The 16,823-nt window shown below is 33.3% G+C and overlaps 1 long non-coding RNA gene across 1 annotated transcript in view; it reads left to right on the top strand.

The window, feature by feature from the left end:
* The first annotated feature begins 2,095 nt into the window (after nt 1-2,095).
* The window catches only part of LOC141481193 (uncharacterized), a 28,520-nt gene continuing 13,792 nt past the window's right edge, over nt 2,096-16,823 (top strand). Inside the window, exon 1 of the long non-coding RNA XR_012464803.1 lies at nt 2,096-2,218. This is a non-coding gene — a long non-coding RNA (uncharacterized lncRNA). The remainder of the gene's footprint in view (nt 2,219-16,823) is intronic.

The raw sequence follows: 16,823 nt of genomic DNA, 5'->3' as shown, positions 1-16,823 counted from the left end.
AAAACCAATTAAAAAATACGGGGAGATAATCAACAATCAAAATTTGATAAATGTGGTGTGTATGAGGTAAATTAGAAGTATCCTTTTCCACGAAAATAGAACTTTGAACAAATTACAATACTTAACTAAAAGGTAAAGACAAAAGTAAATCACAGCAAATGCTCAAAATGCTGGCCTTGTTCATGATAACACTGCCCTTTTTTCGTGCCCTTTTTCGAATATTATTCATTGCATGAATAATTTTCTTCCTCCCCAATCTTCCGAACTCTCTAACAGTGTTGTGTTGAAAGTCCTCAATATTTTGATATTCCCTCTGGCCATAAACTCTATTTTTCAATGTTCCCCATAAGAATGTATCCATAACACTTATGTCTGGAGACCTTGCTGGCCACCTCACCGTTCCATTATTCCCTATCCATTTATCACCAAACCTTTCAGTCGAGTAATTAGATACTCTTCTGGTAGTGTGCGGTGGAGCACTATTATGTTGAAACAAGATGTTGTTATAGTTAGCCAAATAAGATCATCCAAATAGTCTTCGTAAATCGATAAAAAAACTTGTGATAGGTTTCTCCATTCAGAATTCCGTCAAATAAATGAGGACCCAAAATTATATCTTTGTAAATCCTGCCCACACGTTAATACTAAATCGCACTTGAAGTCGAATTTCTCGGAACTTCTTGGGGTTGTTTATGCTCCAAATGTATTCTTTATTTCGGTTGAATATCCCACAATTCGTAAAAGTGATTTCTGTCCAAATTACATTTTTCAGAAAAAAAGGAAAATCAGTTCTTCTTATTAGCCAATTACAAAATTCTAATCGCCTTTCGGGATCACCTGGGTGTAATTTTGGAGATATGTGTATTTTGTAACATTTTAAATCGCTTTTTTGAGATGTCTCCAAGCACTTGTATGACAAATATTCAGTTCGTAGGAAATTTGACGTGTAGATTTCCTAGGGTTCATGTTTATCTGCAAATTATTAATTTATCAAATTTTGTTTAGGGTTCTGGTCCATTTTGTCTCCATATTTTTTTTCGGCTTTTCAAATGAACCAAACTCGGTGAGATTTTGATCCAATAACTTCAACATAGTTCGATGTGGTTGTCGTCTTTCGGGATACAAGTTTAAATACATTTCCGGTGTCCTAACACTGTCCCTCTCGTATTTGTAATAAATTTGTATCATATCTCTTTTTTCATTTGTGAAAGCCATTTTCCGACAAAAATTTAATGACTTGTAACAAGATGTCATTGAATGTAAAAAATTCAAAGTTAGAGACATCAAAGACAAAGTCTATTACAATTAGAGTTAATTTTTTTTCAATATATTCAATTTTTCGAAGAAGAATGATAACTTATGATACTTCATTGAAAAGGAAAAAATCTGGTCCAATTCAAAACAGAAAGAATCCAATGTAGGGAAGACGAAACGTCGAATAGTAAATCTGAAAACACCATTATGTAACAGGGAAAAAGTGGCAATGTGGATGTGCAATTTATTTTTGAAAACTTCGAATAATAAAGCCAAAAAAAAACCAATTTCCGAAATTTCTGTTTTTTTGGATATACACGGAATTGCAGAACTTTCTCAACGGTTCCAGTAAGAACTATAAAAAAAGTATCTTTCTTCTTATCGATATTTATATCGATATATATCGATATATTATATATATTTTATATCCAAATTGTTTTTCAAGACAATAAACGAATATTTCCTATTTATTCAGAATGAGTTGTTTTCAATTGTCAATATTGATAATTAAAAAATTTTCAAATTTCGTCACTTCGTGGTTTTTAAAATGTTTACATTACTCAAAATGAGGTTACGGTGAATACTTTGTTTCTCTAAATTTTGTGTCAGGGATTCCTAGAGACGATTTATTTATCATTTTAATTTATGATTTCGCGCTCATACCTTACCTCTGTGTAATAAATGCATCTTTCCCATTAGTCTCATTATTTAAATTATGAAATAACAGATTACTCGTTATGTAAAAGTGCTTAAACATTATGAATTCCTATCAAATGGAAAAAAATAGATATCTGTAGACTCTTGCACTGTAAATAATTCTTGTTATTTGAGAGTAAATTAAATAATGCAGTAGAAAGTTCATTTCTTCGTAACAGTAACTTTCCTATTCGCTAGTAAGAATCAGACAAAGAGAAGTGTTTATTTAACTGTTCTCATTTCAGATTTGAGAAATATTGAGTATTAGGTAAGGTCACATTGCACATTCATCAATGATTGATCTGGTTAATAATTTTCAAATTATAACAAATTCGAAACTTTGAGTATCAGTATCTGGAAACATTATAATTATTATCCTATGATTGTTTTGTAAATGAACGATTAACGAATCATTAAAAATACAGAGAATGTATAGTTAGACTATTTGAATAGCCTTTTGATTGAAAATCAAATCAGATTAGGGTGGTATTTCAATATTTATGGCCGAAAGTAATGGGACTACTCAGACTTAAGATCAAGGGAGAGGTCTGGGGAACATTATTGAGTACTTAAGTCATTTGAACTGTATGTAATTCTGAAAATCGATGCTGGCACCATGTCATTCACATTGAAAATGCAATACCTGATAAAATTTTTTGATTTTGGGGTTTGAGGACAGAAAATATATTACTATCTTTAAGTGATACAAAATATATATTTTTATGGTTATTTAACCATAAAGTTTCAGTTGACGGTTAGTGAATGTAAACATGTGCAAATCAAGTAGTTCTCGCATGTATTTATCTAATAAGCTACTCTTTTCAACTATATTAGGGTTCCTTGGTATGAACAAAATAAGTACAATTTTTTATGTTGTAGGGTTTTATTGAAAAAAAAAGATAATAATGATGTAAACCACCACATCTTTGTTTGGCATGAGGGTTTGCTGGTCAAACTTCGATGCTATGTCTTGTCTTCCTGAAAGAACCTTACCTGCAAGAGGCCGTCAATGGATATCTCTCGTTTTATCATCAACGGTGGTGTTTCTCAGAAAACCATATTGTCTACAACTTTCTTTTTATTGTATATCAACGACTTATTGGAAAAACCCAATATATTGCTTTCCTGACGGTAGCACACTTGTTTCATCATGCACATCTTCACCGCCAGCAGGAGGTTGCATATCTCAATGACGAAACTATCATCTGAACTATCCGAGTTCAATTCAGTACCACACAAACCCAGGCATCGGTTTTCTCCAAAAAGATAAATGTCTCCGAACCGGATATAATAATGACAGGACAGAAAATTTCAGCTTCTTCAGAGGTTTAACCATCATGACTTGTTGTCCGATGACTATCCTTTTAGGCTTCGTAAAGCGTATTTATGCCTTGTCAGGTAATCAGTTGTATTTGTACCTGTATTCGTACCTGCACTTGAACCTGGAACATAAACAATCTTGCTGTCTGTCGTCCTGTTCGTTATTCTCGAGTTCTTCAAATTGGGGTTCCATATTTGATTGAGGTTCACCGCTTCTTCTTTTCTGTTGAAATTATCCGTGTGTTTGTGAATCTCTATTGCCTCCCGTACCAGTCGGCTATGGTATCCCTGCTTGGGGGCAATTAGTTCTGTGTTCTCAAACAAAATTCTGTGGTCTCCTTCACTCAGTGCGTGTTCTGCGACAGCTGACTTGTCTGTTTGGCCTAGTCTGCAGTTCCTTTTATGCTCTTTTAGTCTTGTTCCCATGGATCGTTTGGTGGTTCCGATATATATCTTTCCCCCCTGCTGCTGATAATGGGTCTCTTTTGTCTTTAGCTGACCTGAGGCTTTGTTGTATCTTCCTCGTGGGTTTGAAGACTGTTTCGATGTCGTTTTTGCCCAATAGTTTTCCAATTCTATCCGTGACCCTAGGGACAAACGGTAGATATGCGCGTGCAACCATCTGATCATTTTTCGCTTTCTGAACCGTGGTGCCCTTCGGTCTCATGGCTCTTCTGGTCTCGTAGGCACTGTATCCATTCGATCTCAAGGTCACTTCCAGATATTTCAGTTCCCTCTCCAGATGTTCTGGTTCACATATTCTCCGAGTCCGTTCCGTTAGAGTGGAGATAACTCCTCTCTTTTGGCTAGGATGGTGGTTCGATAGTGTGTGCAAGTATCTATCCGTTCCGTGTGTGTGGGTTTTCGATACACTTTGTGCATTAGTCTGGTACCACATCGTTCTACTAGTACATCTAGGAAAGCTATCCGTTGGTCTTGCTCAATCTCCATGGTGAATTCTATGCTCGGGTGTTGGGTTTTCAAGTGGTCTAGGAAGCGATTCAGGGTGTCTCTTCCATGTTTCCAGATGGCGAAGGTGTCATCCACGTATGGCTACGTTACGTGGATGACCCATTATCAGCAGCAGGGGTCTATCACATTCCGTGCACTTATGGAAAGGTATATATCGGAACCACCAAACGATCCATGGGAACAAGAAAAGAGCATAAAAGGAACTGCAGACTAGGCCAAACAGACAAGTCAGCTGTGGCAGAACACGCACTGAGTGAAGGAGACCACAGAATTTTGTTTGAGAACACAGAACTAATTGCCCCCAACCAGGGATACCATAGCCGACTGGTACGGGAGGCAATAGAGATTCACAAACACACGGATAATTTCAACAGAAAAGAAGAAGCGGTGTACATCAATCAAATATGGAACCCCAATTTGAAGAACTCGAGAATAACGAGCAGGACGCAGGCAGCAAGATTGTTAATGTTCCAGGTTCAAGTGCAGGTACGAATACAGGTACAAATACAACTGATTACCTGACAAGGCATAAATACGCTTTACGAAGCCTAAAAGGGTAGTCATCGGTCAGCAATCCATGATGGTTAAACCTTTGAAGAAGCTAGCCACTCGCGCCAGCGAAACGTCAGGAAGAAATTCCAAAAACCCACGGCTTTCAAACTCGAAAAGCAACGACAGTGATTGCAAAGGCTGCTTTTCAAAAGCTTGGAACATTTTTCCGAACCAGATAACTGTACACACCTCAGCAACTTTTACGGACCCAAATCCATACAAGAATCTCAATATATATAAAGTGAACACACAAATGATTTTCCAACAGTATCAACTGGTTATATTTTCATCAAACCTTTGCATCAGATATGCCACTAGATAGGTATTTGCCATTTGAGAAGGATTTCAAAATAATGTTCAATGGCAAATGATACATTTTCTGCTTCACTGATAATTTTAAAGGAAATTCAAAAATTACTCAATTTACTTCGAAATATAACATTATTTGATAAAGAACGTCATCTTCCCTTCGAATTCCCCGAAGTAACGGCTGTGCCCTTAAAATTTCCAAATACGATGGGAGCTTCTGTGATACCTGCAGCTTGCAAAAGTTTGGTTTTTTGTAAATTTCTCAAAAACTGTTTGAAATTTTTATAAATTTCAAGGAAAATTAAAAAAAAAAAAGGAAATTTCTTAAAAAATACTTCCAACTCTCTAAGTCGTGTTGGAGCAATATTTATAATATTTCCAAAGGGTACTCTATCTTGCGTAAGACACGTCGACTTTGGACCTGTAATGAAAAAATAATATTTCAACTCATTGAAAAAATTCAGGCACCTACTGGATGAATAAACGAAAAATAATCCGACGTCAACAAATTTATATCGTGATTTTCCGGTAAATTGTGCATCATTCATTAATGTCAATTTCTTGAAGAAACACGTCTTGTTAACTCATTTTTATTAATATTTCATTAAATGATAGATCCAAAGTGAAATTGATAGGCTGAAATTTTCACTATGAAAGGGTTTTACAAAAACCTCGACACGTGTTTCGCTATACAATAGCTTCCTCAAACATAAACTCTTGCTTGAAGAAGCTATTATATATATATATATATATATATATATATATATATATAAGCTGCTGAATTCCATACAGAAAAGAGCCATGCGCCTGATTGGAGCCGCGAACATCACTTGCAACCTTGATAGTCTGGAATTTCGAAAGAAAGGTTGGAGTTTTGTCTCTCTTCTATAGATACTTTCACGGAAAGTGTTCAAGTGACTTCTTGGCACAATTGATTCCACCAAGAGCGGTACATATCAGAAATACGCGACGGACTGTGGCTGCTCATCGTTTTGAGGTTCACCTCAGTATACCTCTAACTTCCCTGTTCAAGAACTGTTTCATTTGGAGAACTGCGTTTATGTGGAATAAACTTCCTGAAAAAGTTTTTCCAAATTGATTTAATCTTAATTAATTCAAATCCAATGTGATTATTTGGAATGTCCTAGATAGCAATCATCACACCACTCTCCTCAGCAATCTATGGTAGATATTGATCGGATGAAAAAATAATAAAATTGTTGGGCGTAGCGTAACCTGAGTAAATATGTAAATACTACGCCCAACGTTTTCTTTCAATCTGATCAATACCGTAGATTGCTAACGAGAGTGGTGTGGTGACTGCTACCTAGGACCTTCCGAATTATTTATTAGTTTTCAGTACGTTATCTACATCATTATTATCTTTTATTTTCAATAAAACCAATAAACATAAAAAAGTATGTTATCTTCAAGTTTTGAGTTTTTAATTTTGTTACTCAATTCTTCTCGTTCTGTTCAGCTTATTTAGTGCCTCATTATTACAAGGTAAGATGTAATCCGTCATTTTGTAGTTGCGGCCATCATAAATTTGTATCTTTTTCAAAGTGTATCACTATTTTACCAGTCAAGCCCTGTCATTTGATACACATATTGCGGTAGTTGTGAAGAAATATGTAACTGGAAATTTTGTAGCTGCGAACATTTTGAATTCGCATAATATTTAAAGTATAGTCATTTTTCATTAAAAAAGACGCTTCAACCACGTAGGATTATTAATGTAGGTTCGGTGATAGAGATTGTGGTAGTGCTGTATTTCGTGTAACATATTAATGTGTTTGAAAAAAGCTGAGAGATTGTCAGTTTTACAATTTTCTCCTAATATGTCTTTGAGTGAACGGGTAATATTGAAATTGAGTCTATCATTGTGATATAGAACGCATTCGGTTAACATATGTTCAACACTTGTGATGTACTGTTTGGAACCTTTGGTGTAGTAATGAATATTACTGGAGTTTTTTTCCCAACACCAAATCGTTATTTTTACACCTCGACACGTGTTTCGATCACCAAGTGATCATCTTCAAAGGGGAAGATAAAACTAAAAACTACCCATAACTAAAGCTACTTATACTAATCAGGTACATCATACAGGTAGGTAAGTAATAATTAGTAATACCACCCATACAAGTGTACCACCCTAAATTAATTTTACAATTGGCTTTTCTATTAGTTTACAATATGTCCTTATGTATGTTTAAATGTTACAGGTCAAATCGGATTGCAACCTACTGGCATCGGCAGGCTTTACACTTTGCAGTCGTCTTGGTACATGAGATACTCAGACAGTAGATCATTTGGATGGTGGATTATTTATGAATAATGAAAAGAAAAGAAGACCCAGATATGAACCTTGTGGGACTCCTGATTCAGCTTAAAACATCGAGACCTTTTTTCCTTATATTCCACATATTGAAGTCGCCCTCTCAAGTAACTGGCTAATAAATCAAACAGTTTGTTGTATAAGTCATATATTGTGAATTTTTTCGACAATACGTCGTGATAGACTTAATCAAGAGCTTTCGCCATGCCGATGTAAACACAATTTTTCTTGATAATCAGTAAAATATCATTAACTCTGAATAGAGACTTCTTCAGGACATTAGAATCAAAATGCAATAGAAGAAATTTCAACAATGGACAAAACTCACAATTGATAATATAATGTTTTTGCGTCTCATCAGCTTTACCAGGGTGGAGGTCGTTTAAAGGACGATCAACATAAATAAAAACATACCTTCGAACCTTCCGAATGAAAATCCACAAATAATAAGACAAGATAGGTACAATTAATAAAAGTAATACAAATAATTTCGCTAGTAAATAGGTAGATGAACCAATCCGGAATAAAAAAATTAAAAATTTCAAGAAGGAATATTAAAGTTATTAGAAATCTTAAGACACAATTGAAACATTTCACACTTTATTTGAAAAAGAATCTAATGTTTTCTATAATATACCTTGCAATAATTGTGATTCTAAATATATTCAAAACAACTTCTAGAACATTATCGAGTAAAATAATTTCACATAAAAGTGATATACGATTGAACAAACATTTCACTGCGCTAATACAACATTATGTCGAAACAGCAAAATTGAATTTGATGAAACGAAAGTTTCATCAAATTCAATGTTGAGATCACCAAAGACCCGAAGAGTATGAATAATAAAAGAGATATTGATATTATGAGTAATATTTATAGTTATTTACCAGAGATGGATCAAATTAGTTGGTATATCAGATCTAAAATAAGTTACACGCTGCACTGTATAAACAATTTATTCAATCATGGAAATCTTGTCTTGTTTTGACTTCATTCATATAATTAACTGAATTTTGTTACGTACAAATATTTCTACTTATCGAATGGAATTTGTAACATACCAAAAGATTAAGTAGTTTTATTTACGTTTGCCTTGTAAACATATATTATAATTTGATATTAGGCATGAGTATAACAAATCTAAATTGATGGCCAATGTCACACGAGAGCGTATCGAGTGACCGGACAAGGTCACGTAAATGCGTCGGGACGGCGTGCGTCACGTCAGCGTCATCAGGGTGGAGGTCGTTTCCAGGACAACTAACTAATACCTACGAACCTCTCCGGTGAAATTGAACATCGGGAGTTCACCTTCACGAATATTGAAATACTTTTCGGAGAACTTTAAAGTTGATAAACAGAAGTAATTACTTTTCAGTAATCGGCTGTATTCAAATTATCAAGCGGTTTACTCCCTGCTTTCGTTTACTCAAAACATTGAAATGAAAAATAAAATAAAATTGACACTTTCGGAGAAGTGAAAGAAAAATATTAAGTTGATATTATTATCATAATATTACTCTTTCAATTCCAATAGGACTCTGGAAACAATACAAAACACGATATGGATAGATAATTCGAAAACCTACAATGAATTGATGGATGTAGCCGTTACTACGTGGTAGGAAATCATAATGAAGAAAAGATAAGTGAAACTTTCTATGTTTTTTACCACTTTTATTTGTAACTAACGTTACCGCAGTTTCGTCCTATACGAACATTTTCAAACTTATACATTACAGTTTGAAACTGTCCGTATAGGACAAAACTGCAGCAACGTTAGTTACAATGAACCTTTTTCCTGAAGTACGAAAAATCACTCACTAGCAGCGCTAGTAGTTCGGTAGAGACAAACACTGCCTATTCCTCATATAAACATATGGTAAAGTACAATTAAAAAAGAATGTTTTGAAGAGAAGAAAATGTTCCTGGAGCAAAACTAAAATTTGCAACTCTAAAGGATAACAATGTTGTAACATTAAAACGTTGGCTTGCATGCCGTAATTTAAAAGTAACTGGAAAAAAGTGAATTAATGGACATCTTAATATACAGACTCTAGTACACGAGTAGCGGTAGATTCAAACTGTAATAAAAGAAATTTAAAATAATTATGAATTTTAGACTTATTTCCGAGAGAAATATGAATCAAATATAGATGGTACTGAAATAAATTTAATTAAATATAATGAATATAATTTAATAAACGATTGAGGTTATATCTCATTCTAATCAATGTTAATTAACTATGAAAAATTTACTATTCATTTCATGTTTAGAGCATACATATGAATATTTATTTATTTTTTGCACTGTTGAATCCACTCTCCTCGAAGCATGTATCAATTTCTTACACCTAACCTCAATGCTTTGTTGGCATTATACTAGCACAAAATGATTTTTTATATCAGATTTATATTTTTAAATAATAAATTAATATTACGTAAATAACACTGTTTTACATATGAATAGTTTATTGTTTGTCCCTACTACTAGTGCTGCCTCTCGTGATACGTTCGCTGTACTATTCTCAGGAAAAAGGCTCATTAAAAGTGGTAGAAAACAGAAAGTTTCAAGTCTCTTTTCTTAGAAAACATACATCTTTGAATCTATTTGCGGAATATATAGGGCTATTCAAATTAGAAAATATACATGAAAATCTCCTAAACGAAAAAAATTGCTTGAAAGTTTCCTATTAATCTAGGCAACAAGTTGAAAAACGTGAAAAACAGATATAAAGCTCCTAAAAATATGAACAAAGGATCATTTGATTCGGAATTAGCCCTAGAAAAATGTATTTGAAGGATTTTACAGTGGGTTAAAAATTACGATTGATATAAACAAAATAATCGGTTTTTTGTTAATGACATGAAAACTATATTATATTCAAGGAATGAAACAAAAAGACCCTCGAAGAGGGAAAAATTCCCCATGAACAAGTCCCGACTTTCGGAAATGTACCTCCATTATTTATAATTTTTAGCCGCTGAAAATAACGTTTCTATGAAAATATTTTTTTAAAAACATTAAATGTTTATTTGAAAAAATTATGGATCATATAAAACATTTCAAAGAATGATCCCCCGTTGGTAAAAAAATTATTCTGAAAAAAATTTTGCCTCGTGGAGCTCTTCTTATATGCATATAAATATATACAAATTTATTTTATTTTGTTTAGGTGAAATTTTTTATCGATATCAAAGAAATGAGGATGAAAACTGTTTTTTTATGTTTTGGTTTTAAGGATATTTTCATTAACAAATGACAGTAATCAATCGCAAAAAAAGTCATTTGTTGAAATTGTTATGAATAAATAGAGAAACTTATCAGTTGAGATAGTTGAGAAAGTTGAGATTGAAAAAAATAATTATTTTTTCTATTGATAATTTTTTTTTCATTTGAATGATTAATTACAAATTTTTCTTCTTACTTCTTAACACAATTGAAAAAAATATTTTTGTCTGTAATTTAATTCTTGATTAACAAAAAAATTGCTATAAACAATTTAGCATTGTTCTTATTACTTTTATCAAAAGTGAATGTGATTCTGAAAAAAGTAATATGCAAAAAAACTAAAAAAAATCATTGTTTTTAATACTTCTCACTGTAACAAGGCAGTAGCTATGTGATTTGTTATGTAACAAACGGGTGTAACTTTTGAACAATTAGAGATATGATGAGAGACATTCAAGTATGTAATTTGAAAAAAAAACATCAACATTTGAAAAAAAAATTTGGATTTTTCATCATTATTTCCTCATTACAATAAAATGGAAAAAATTCTCAACTATTAAATTCCTTCATTCGTTATGAACAACTGACAAATTGTAATAAATCAAATCTGCCAATAATTAGTGTCATTTGTTAAAAAAAAACCTTCAAATCAAAAAATAAGAAAAGTTACCATCAATTCTTTGATATTCATAAAATATTCATGTATGTATGTATGTATGTATGTATGTATATATCTATTTTACACGTTTTCAGCTTGTTGCCTAGATTATATCTTAAAGAACTATTGAATGACACCAGAATATCAACATTATCATTTTCAGTTCCAGAGATATATAAAACAGTAAAATGAAAATTCATATAATTTATTTTTGCCTTTATCTTCTTCAGATAAACTTGTGAGCTAACACCAGCCAACACTGTTTCGACCCGCCTGGCCTCGTCAGTGGTGCCAGGCTGAATCAATGAACTGTCCCAAAAGAAATTCGTCCTCTGTCTTTCACTGCAACTTATCTTCTTCAATCGCAGAAAAATTGAAAAAATATTTATACATTGCCGCAGCAACTTTCAACTAATTTTTGTATGAGATGTGTATGAAATTGACGCATAATTACTCTTATCAAATATTTGACTAATTTTTGTGCGAGGTATGTATTTATTTGATGAATGTTTCAATCGAGTGTACGACACAAATGTTTTGTAGTAAATAATTATATACAAAGGGGCCCAAAAACGGCGAGATCTTTGCCCTATTGACTTTCGTACAAATGGTGCTAAATATCTCTTTTTATTTCGAGTGGTGTAGTTATGGCTTGGCCTACATAATGTTTCCTTTTCCTTATATTGATTCAGTACCAGTGACTTGTAGAACAGCTACCTAGGATCGAATAAACTAGTCGGTGTATTCAACACCGGTTTCAAAAATTTTCTTTGAATGACTTCAAGTGAACGAAGGTGTGATTTGGATACCCCACCTCATCCTATTATGCAGTACATCAAGTGGCTTTGTACCAAACTGAAGCCAATTCTATCTTTAAGTTGACGAAACTTATGTAGTATGTATCGCAATTTTTCACAATATACTTAATATGAAAGTCCGATCTCATGTGAGGATTTATGAGAACCCATAAAAACTTTATATGGTTAGCTGGAGATATCTTGAAGGAGTTTTGGATACTTATTTGATTAAATTGAAGAAGTGTAAATTTGTTATTAAAAAATGGCAAATAATATGTTTTGCTGAAGTTTAATAAAAGCTGCTCATGATCGAACCAATCTTTGATTTTTTATAGATCATTCTCTGCCATGTCTTCGATCTCATAGTGAAGAACAACAGTTCTGTATGCAAAACTTAAAATTCGTCCTATGGTTCTAATCGAAATTAATCCGTTCACATAAATACTAAAAACCGACGGACCCAGGACAGTTCCTTGCGGCACTCCACATTCGATTTTCTTTTCACTGCTTTTCATATTCGTTATTCTCACAATCTGTTTTCTATCCGTAAGATATGTCTATCAATTTATAAGTATTCCAATATTTTTTCAGAATGCATAGTAGAGTGGAGTGGTTAACCGTATCAAATGCTTTTGATATGTTAATAAAAATCCCTAGTGATGCTTAACGTCTATCGAGTGCTTCGTAAACATAATTAGTGAGCTGTGATACCGCATTTTAGTTGAGTTTTCTTGCCCGAAAACTAAACTGTGAGTCAGATAATATCATATCTATTTGTATAAATGAGTCTAACCTTACTCTGAACCTTTTTTCTGTGAATTTACTAAGATTTATTATTAAGGAAACTGGTGTATAGTTAACTACTTCATCTCTACATCCACTCTTGAAAATAGGACTAAGTATGGAAGATTTAAGCACAATGGAAAGTGGCCAATTTCTGCTATTCTATTAAATATGTGAGATATGAATCTTGCTAAAAACAGAGCCACTGGGTTATCTATTTTTGGTGCTCTATTGTTTTTGAGATCTCTTATTATATTTCCGACTTCTGTTGGAGTAGCCGGATAGAGAGAAATTAAATTTCTGTTTATGTGTTCGATAAAACTGAATTGTGCTGTTCTTTAGAATCATTCTCAAGGTTTTTTCTGAATATAAGTTTTGTTGAAAATTTTCCACTATTTCACCTAGATCATCTATCATATCTTCTTCATTATTTTTCATAGACTCTATTTAAACTTTTCCATTACCATTGTTATTTCAATTTTTTAGTTGTACATTTTGAGGATCTTGTCTCAGTTGTTCATATAAATATTTTTTTTGTTGAACAAATTGTACCAATGAGTTAGACATCCAATTTTCCTTTTTTTTTCGGATCTCCTGATGCGTTGATAATAAGTACATTTTTCGATTTCCTCTCGCAAAATTTAGATTCATCTTTCTGTTATGAAATCCAGGGTATTATCTGAATAAACTTTTTCACAGCTTCGGTTCTTAATGCTTTCAACGGTTTTTTTTGCATTGAAATGATGCTTCATTTTTTATTTTAATTGATTATTCGTCTTTTTCCCTAAAGAATTATGGTTGAGTGATCTATAATATTTGCATGATTTATGGTAGGAATTACATTTTCAAGACTATGGCTAAGAGATTTTATAAAAATATGATAAATTCAAGAATTTAGAATCATTTAGAGATGTGTATCCGTATTCGGCCATCACTATTAGATAATCAATTACTCTATCGTCCTGCTCGTTCCTTCAATATCAATATCTCCTACAAATAGATTGTATTCCTTGTTGTTTTTGGTTTGTATTTCAAAATAATTCTGTAAGTTCCGATTGAATGAATCAATACATGTTAAGGGAGATCAATAGAATCAATGAATGTATATTTGAGATCCATGAAATTGAACCTCCAATTTTAGTATATTCTAGCCGTTGAAATTTATCAACACATGATGTTAATAAAAATTTGTTTTCAAGTAAACAACTGCACCGTTTAAATTTCCTTCGTTATGAAGCATCTTGTATCTGGGTAAACTAAATACGCTGAAATCAGTAATTTTTCTGTAAATATCAAAATATCATATTCAAACTGAAATTATTGAAGAAGAATTTTAAATTTATCGAAGTTTTTTGCGATACTTCTATTAATGTGTACTAGTTTAAAGTTATGTGAGTTCTCGTTGGTCTAGAACTTGATTTGTTTGAAATATTCTATCTAAAGCAAAAGTGTCACCTTTGGTTTTCTCGAAATCTTTGATATATGGATCCATTATTACTAGATAAGACTCGACAAAAGAAGCAGCACAAATGAAATTAATATCAAAGTTGCTAATGGTTTTCCTATGTTTAGAACTATGGTTCCGGGATTACTGCAAAACAAATAAAATAATAAATGGTCACAGTTTGAAACCTCTCTTTGCAATTGTTGAAGTTTAGATCCTTAATGATAAGTCCCTAATTCATATAAAATATTCCATCATTGAGTTGATGTAATTGTAAAACTTGAATTTCAATAACTACCTAATAACAACTATGGGATGACAATGACAATAATTATAGTAATAGTGAAGAGTAATAAGTGCTCATCATGAATTCAAAACGCCAGAGCTGGTATAGGAGGATCTATAATACTTTACCAGGTCCACCTTATTATTGTTTCACAAACGTATTGCAAACAAAATATTGTATAAGCTTTTCTTTACTTCTCACTTCATCAAATGAATTTAAGGAAATGGCTCAACCGCCATTTGTTTGAATTTCTCAACTTGAAAACGTTTTCAGTTAAACCGGAAGAGATAATCTATTGTTTTAATATTGATAATATTGGCGTTAATATACTTTTATTCCAAATATGAAATTTGTGAGCTTGCAAACAAAAGAATATACCATGTACAGCAATTTTGTTGTCGCCTGGTATAATATGACAAACCCTTTTATATTTTCAGTACAAGTATCATCTATTAATATCAACAATTGAAAGGTATTTCAAAATGAATCTTTTTGTAGCTTTTTCTACGAGTTCGTTCGAAATCACCGAATGCGCCCTTTACTACTTCAACCATTTCGTTAGGCGTCCACAGTCTGATAAAATCGAAGTCAACATGTACACATGCGACCTAAAAAAATTAGTGACAGACAAAAGCACAAAATATAATTTATTCAGTTCGGATTCAAGGTTCCGTCAGCACGAGCCGGTCAAGGATATGTGGTATCAGACTTTCTTATATGAACTAGAAACTTGGGGTAGATGAAAGATGCAGGTGAAGAAAACATATACGTTTCTTTTTAATTCAGAAGGATTTGTAATTTCAACATTGATTTCTGTATTTATCATTGAGAATCAAAGAGTGAGGCATGTTTCCATTGTCATAATTCTCATTTACGATCTACATTATGATATTTAGATGTTACACTGTTAGAAAAACAATTAGAAAACATAATTTTGTTTTCCATGAAATTTAAATTGAAAACCCACTGCTGGTATTACTGTTTCTTGAATGAAAAAGGGGCCAAACAAAGAGCCTCATGTCTACATCGGGTAATTCTTTTTTTTGCATGAAGAGGGAACATTTTTTTAAGGGCGAAACACAAGCATTACAGGAATCTCCTTAAGGCACTAGAGCGGTGCCTGTGCGAAAGTAGTGATTCATATCGGATTTGAACGCTGGAGATCAAATCCATTTGGAAAAACGTTCTCAGGAAGTTGAGTCCATATAAGAGCCATTTTCCAAATGAAAGAGTTCTTGAACAGTGAAGTTCGAGGTGTACTGAGATGTTCGAGATGTACCTCAAAACGATGAGCAGGTACAGTCCGTCGCGAATTTCTGATATGTACAGCTCTTGCTGGAATCAAATGTGCCAAGTCACTTGAACACTTCCCGTGAAAGTATCTATAGAAGACAGACAAATCTTCAACCTTTCTTTGATGTTTCTGACTATCAAGGTTGCAAGTGATGTGCGCGTCTCCAATCAGGCGGATGGCTCTTTTCTGGAAGGAATCCAGCAGCCTCAGGGAATATTTGGGACGGAGCTCCATACATGAGAACGATACTCCAAAGAAGGTTTGATCTGAGCTTCATAAAGCATTATAAATTTGCTGAGGTGTGTACAGTTTTCTGCTTCGGAACAGTATTCCAAGCTTTTGAGAAGCAGCCTTTGCAATTCCAGCGATATGATTGTGCCAAGACATATTGGTGTCCATTTCAACCCTCAACAAATTTATCGAAGCAGAAAGCGGAACTGTTTCACCTATCTTTTTGGAGTAAACCGATGCCTGGGTTTTTGTGGCATTGAATTGTACCCGGTTACTTTCACCAATTCAAAATTACTTCTAGATCCTCACTAAGATATTGAACCTCCTGCTGCCGGTGAAGATGTGCATCTTCAGCAGATGTCCTGGAATCCAAATGTAATGACGAGACAAGTGTGCTGTAGTGTGCTGTCGTTACCAAAGCAATATATTGAATTCTTGTTTTTTTCCAATTAGTCGTTGATATACAATAAATAGAGGGTTGAAGACAATATGGATCTCTGGGGAACACCAGCGTTGATGGGGAAAATATTCGAGAGAAATCCATCGACGGCCACTTGCAGGGAGCGTTTTTTCAAGAAGCTGAGGAGCCACACACAAAAAAGATTCGACAAGCCATTGCATCGAAGTCTTGCCAGCAAATTCTCATGTCA

This window comes from Leptinotarsa decemlineata, unplaced genomic scaffold, assembly GCF_025532065.1.
Source record: "Leptinotarsa decemlineata unplaced genomic scaffold, Ldec_3_MD MMD2_tig00000090_RagTag_RagTag, whole genome shotgun sequence".
In the NCBI taxonomy this organism is placed as follows: Eukaryota; Metazoa; Arthropoda; class Insecta; order Coleoptera; family Chrysomelidae; genus Leptinotarsa; species Leptinotarsa decemlineata.
Note: the sequence above shows the minus strand (reverse complement) of the source record. Positions and strands in the feature narration are given on the sequence as shown.